The sequence below is a fragment of the Numida meleagris genome, chromosome 1 (assembly GCF_002078875.1).
Source record: "Numida meleagris isolate 19003 breed g44 Domestic line chromosome 1, NumMel1.0, whole genome shotgun sequence".
Lineage (NCBI taxonomy): Eukaryota > Metazoa > Chordata > Aves > Galliformes > Numididae > Numida > Numida meleagris.
This window is the reverse complement of record NC_034409.1, coordinates 193390287-193395970: the sequence shown is the minus strand read 5'-3', so window position 1 is coordinate 193395970 and position 5684 is coordinate 193390287. Positions and strand designations below refer to the sequence as shown.

The following is a 5684-nucleotide window of genomic DNA, read 5'->3' as shown; positions in this document are numbered from 1 at the left end:
TCCCAGCGCCGGGGCACGGAGGCATTTTCGGAGGTGCCGGAAAGGAATCAAAGGGCTTTAAAAAGAGGTGGGAGCCGAGCGGACAGAACGAAAAGACCCCCAGAGAGGGGGGGGACGGAGGCACGCAGCGCGGAGGAGGAAAAGTTGGGGTTGGGGGGGGACGGGGGGTGGCACCCCCAGAGCTGCGGACGGGGAATCGCCGCTACAGAACCCCGTCACCCCCCCGGGGAGCGGAGCAGCGGAGTTTACCCTCCTCTTTTCCAAGAGGTCCCCGCGGTTTAACGCGGTGAGCGATGGAAGCGTTGGGGCGGAGAGCAGCAGAGGAGCCCCGAGCGCCCTCGCACCGCGCCCGCGCAGCCCTCCCGCTGCGGTTTTGGGTCCGTTTTGGGGGTTTTGAGGCACTTTTCGTTCCTCTGCTCAATGGGAGCTTCCCCCTCCCCGGGTCGGTGCCACCTGCCCCCGCTCACCGGGCCGGGCCGCTCCGCGCCGCTGCCCCCGCCGCGCTCCGCTCATGCCCCGGCTCGGGCTCCCCACCGCCTGCGGCTGCTCCGCGGCTCCCGACGGCCGCGTGGGGACGGAGGGGGCGGACCTGGGACTGCACCGCCCCCCCCGGGGCTGGGAGTGGGATCGGGAACGGCGCCGGGTTCCCCGCCCAGGGAGTTGGGGTGAGATCGGGGCCGGAGCTGGGAGCGGCTCCAGGTCGCCCCCGTGAGGGGTTGGGAGGGGACTGGGGCTGGAGCTGGACCCCCCTCCAACGAAGGGACCGTGCATAGGGCCAGGGCTGAGGTTAGGGATAGATCCCCCTCGGTGACGGAACCATAAATGGGACTGGAGATAGGATGGGAGTTGGACCCATTCACTGGTGGAACCGGGGCTGGGGCTGGGGCTGGAACAGAACCCCCCTCCAACAACGAGACCATGGATAGGATCAGGGCTGAGAGTAGGGATAGACACCCCAATGACAGGGCCATGGATGAGATTGGGGATGGGGTGGGACCCGGACCCCCTCAGTGAGGGAACTAGGGCTGAAACTAGGGATAGACCCCACCAGTGTTGGGACCATAGATGGGACCAAAGTTATAATCCCCCCCTTCCTCACCCAGGATGATGGGATCATAGCTGGGACTGGGACTGGGACCAGGCTCCCCCAGTGATGAGACCAGGGCTGAGCTCCCAAGCATTGCTCTGGTGATGGGACAATGGTTGAGATGAGAAGTGGATCCCCTTCCAATGTTGGTATTGTAGATGGGACTGGGGCTGGGACCAGAGCAGGAACTCCACTCGGTGGTGAGACCATGGTGATAAGACCGTGGCTGGGGCTGAGGCTGGGACTGGAGCTGGACCTCCCCCCACAATGTGATATGACCATGGATGGGACTGGGGCCAGATCCCTGCAATGACAGAGCTGGGACTGAGACTGGCTTCCAGTTACTACGCTGGTGATGGCATCATGGCCGAGACCAGAGCTGGACCCTCACTCTAATGACAAAACCATAGATGGGATCAGGGCTGGGACCAGAGCAGGATCCCCCCACTTGGTAGTATGACCATCGGTGGTCCCACTCAGACGACTTTCCATGGTGATGGGACCATGGATGGGACTGGGAGATGGACTGGAACTGGGCTCCTCCAGGATGATAGGAACCTGGATGGAACCAGGGCTGGGAGCGCGGTGGAAGGGACTGAAGCTGAGGGCTGAGCTGGACCCCCACCGGGATGGTGGGGCTATGAACAGGACCAGGGCTGGGACCAGAGCAGGACCCCACTGCTCCAGTGATGGGACAATGGATGGAACTGGGGCTAGGACTGGAGCAGGACTCTGCTACCTCTGTAATGAACCATGAATGGGAACAGGGCTGGGACCGGAGTTGGAAATCTCTCTACCCCTGTGTTAGGACCACGGATAGGACTGAGGCCAGATCCTTTCCAATGATGAGATCATGGACGAGATCAAGTCTGGGGCCAGGTCACTGCCCCGCCCAGTGATGGGACCGTGGATGGCCCTGGTGACCCCCCCCTTGCACCTCAGGATGCCCCAGAACTGGAACCAGCCCAGGGCATGGAGCAACCCCATTGGGTGAAGGAGTCCCAAGACCAGGCCTGGAGGGGTAAAAAAGGCCTGAAACCATCTGAAGGAGTGCAGCTGGGGCCTGGCAGCTGTCTCAGCCCGCTGGTGTGGGACTCTGCCCTGTGATAGATGTCCTCAAGCTGTGACCCAACGGGTGCTGGTGCAGCACACCCCTGCCGCAAGCCAGCTGTGTCTCTATGGGAAGCAAAGGGATGGGGAATGCGGTGTGACAGAGGGACTTCGAGGCCACCGGTGCTCTCAGGAGCAGTTCCCACCAATCAGTCATGAGCTGTCACGTTGAAACAAGATGCCTCTCTCTGAGCTCCCTGGGGTGGGGGAATCTGCTCTTCAGAGGAGTATTTCTGGGGACCCGATTCACTGCATTGGGACTGCTGCTTCGCAGAGGCATGGCTCTCCTTGCAAACCTTCGCAGCCGAGGGCTCCTCTTCACCTGCTCTGCTTTCATTTCCCTGGGGACCACGTGCCAGCAAAAGGGCTTCTTCCATGGGGATGCAGGGGAAGCCCTGGGAGAGGGGATGCTGCACCCGCTGCTTCCCAGCATTGGGACTTCTCATCCAGGTTGCCGGAGCCAGGAGGACACAGCAGGGTTTGCTCCAAGCTTTGCCCCTTGCATTGTCTTCTGCTTTTAGGCGTTGGGTTCAATCCCAAGCACAGGCCCTGTCCTGCAGAGGGTGGCAGACCCATTGAAACCCCTCTGGGAAGCAAAGAGTCTACAGGAACAAACTGGACCATACCACAGAGGAGAATTCCTTCAAGGGTCCTCCATTGGAAATGTTGGTTTTGGGTGCGGTGGATGCAAACTTGGGGGTCACAACATCTGTGTCATCCAGTCCCGCTATGGGGATGTTCTGGGCTCTGCCCCCACTCAGCTCTGGCATGATGCAGCCCCCCCAAAACCTGCTGAAAGCTTTGGAGGACCAGCACCGGGTTTGTACCCTGCAGAGAGCCGATGCCCAAGTGAAACCATGGCCAGGTCCAATTCTGCCTTCCCACGGAGCTCACTCACCTGGGGCCAAAGCCCGGCCAGATTTGGGGCACTGGGTGGCTTCTGGGCAGGGTGAAGCCGGGGAACAGGACACACCAAGGTGTATGCAGGTGATCCCGTGGTTTTCCACCGCTACGAGCACAGAATGAGCCCTGATGCTCTCCCGTGTATTCTCCATCCGCATCCGTGGGAGGAAGGCAGATCCTCCTCCTGCAGCCGGGTCCAATCCCACGTGGGCTCCCCGGATCTGCGGGCACCCTTCCTGGAGGAGGCCAGGATGCCAGTAAAGCCAGGAGAAGGGGAAACGCGCCGATGCCATCTATTATTTAGAGGCTGAAAGTGGCGGCTGGCCGCAGAGGCATGATGAGGATATGAGCATTTGGCACCGAGAAACCGCTGCCGGCCCTCCATGCCAAAAAAACAGAGCCTGTTTCCTTCTCCTGATGTCATTTGTTTGCGGAGGGAAAACAATGCATCACGGCGCAGCTATTTGGGCCTGATAAGGGAGGAAGGGCAGGCATGGTGATTGTGGGGTGGGGGGGATGCTGGGACAGAGCCCCTGGGTGAGGTTCCGGAGGGTGGATTTATCCTACTGGGACAGCAGTGAGCTCGGGAAGGGCAGCAATGTGCCCTGCTGCATTAAGCCTGGCTGTCTGGGATTTAATGAATCTGGCCTGGCTTGGCTCTGAGATTGCTTCACAGCTCTAATAGCACCCACGGGCAGAGCGAGATGTTGGTGCCCAGAGATGTGCGGTGGCATTGATGTGGATGTGGATGTGGATGTGGATGTGGATGTGGATGTGGATGTGGATGTGGATGTGGATGTGGATGTGGATGTGGATGTGGATGTGGATGTGGATGCAGATGTGGATGTTGTGCTCCACTCCTTTGCTCCCCATCCATGCATAACGAAGCTGCCATCCCAACATCAGCCTCCAAAGCCCTCAGTATCGCTCTTTCCAAAGGGACTGGTGCACCATGGCCAGGGACGTCCCATCTTTGGCCCATGGGCGGTTGCTGCTGCCCAGCCAGATCCCAGCTCTGAGCAAGGGCAGCTCTTCCATCCTGAGATTCTGTGCTTCCCTGATGCTTATGAGACAAAGCTGGGCAGCTCCAGGCACGAGGCACTTTCTCACGTCAAGAAGTGGTTCATTATGGACACAGCGGGACGCAGGGTCAGCTCAGCAGCTTGCTGTTGGATGCTTCAACAACCAAGAGGAGGTGGTGTAAAATCCAGCCAGCAGACCGGTGCCTTTTTTGGGTCTGGATGAAACCCATTCAGTGTTCAGCAAGAGAGCCTTCCCAGCTTTGCTGCCCGTTGCTTTTCCTTCCACTGCTTTTGCCTCTTCCCACCTTTCTTCACTCATTTGGGTGCAAAGGAGATGAGATGAGGCTTGTCACCTTCTGAGACCGCATGGCTCTCTCCAGTGACCTGACAGGAGGTTGTGATGAGGTAAGGGTTGGCCTCTGCTCCCGGGTAACAGTGACAGGACAAGAGGCGATGACCTCACGTTGCACCAGGGGAGGGGCAGGTTGGATATTAGGGAAATTTGTTCTCTGAAAGAATGGCAATGCACTGGCACAGGCTGCCCAGGGATTGGGGTCACCATCCCTGGGGTGTTCCAGAGCTGTGGGGATGTGGCACTGAGGGATGTGGTCAGTGGGCACGGTGGGATGGGCTGGGGTTGGTCTTGGGGATCTTGGAAGTCTTCTCAAACCTACGTGATTCTGGGATTCTATGATGTCTTCAGGCTCCGTGTCCCCTCTAAGCCACCCTGCTTATCTCCAGCCTTTTTGTGCAGGAGCGGTGGCAGGGGACAGCCACCTCTTGCCCAGACCGGACAGAGAGGATCCAACCACTCCTACAAAACCCCATTTTCCATTTCTGGAGCCTCCGAAGCAGCTTAAATGAGCCAAACAGAGGCAGATGTTATAAATCCAGCTACAGAGAAGTGAATGATTTGCACAGCTGCAACTGTGTGTCTGAGCCGAGCAGCTCTACTCATTAGAGAGGAGCTGGCTCCCAGCCCCGCGTTTCTCTTAATGTCTCCATTTTTCTCTGCTTTGGCAGTAACACAGGTTTCTAAGACGCTCTCAAAACATTTCCATGTTGTCCAGCAGGGAGGAATGCAGTTGTGCACGGGGTTGCAGGAACAGGAGGAACAGGAAGGCTGCAGGGCAGCGGCACCATCACTGCTGCTGTTGTCTGTGCCCAGTTCAGAGATCACAGAGGGGCCATGGAGATGGGGAAGGGTCCGGAGGGCCATATGTGTGAGGAGGGGCTGAGGGCCCTTGGGCTGTTTGGCAGAGCAGAGGAGGATGGGGGGGGCTCATGGCGGCCCTACGACCCCTCATGGCCCTACAGCTCGTTATGGCCATACAGCTGCATTGTGGCAACCCTACAGCTCCTCATGGCAACCCTACAGCTCCTCATGGTGGCTATACAGCTCCTCATGGTAACCCTACAGCTCCATCATGGCAACCCTACAGCTCCTCAAGGTAACCCTACAGCTCCATCATGGCAACCCTACACCTCCTCATGGTGGCCATACAGCTCCTCACGGTAACCCTACAGCTCCTCATGGCAGCCCTACAGCTCCTCATGGTAAC

At 58.9% G+C, this 5684-nt stretch overlaps 1 protein-coding gene across 1 annotated transcript in view; it reads right to left on the bottom strand.

The window, feature by feature from the left end:
* Nucleotides 1-2070, bottom strand: part of P2RY2 (purinergic receptor P2Y2) — a 10123-nt gene extending 8053 nt beyond the window's left edge. The window contains exon 1 of the mRNA XM_021384111.1: nucleotides 468-2070. The gene's annotated coding sequence lies outside the window, so the exon portion shown is untranslated. The remainder of the gene's footprint in view (nucleotides 1-467) is intronic.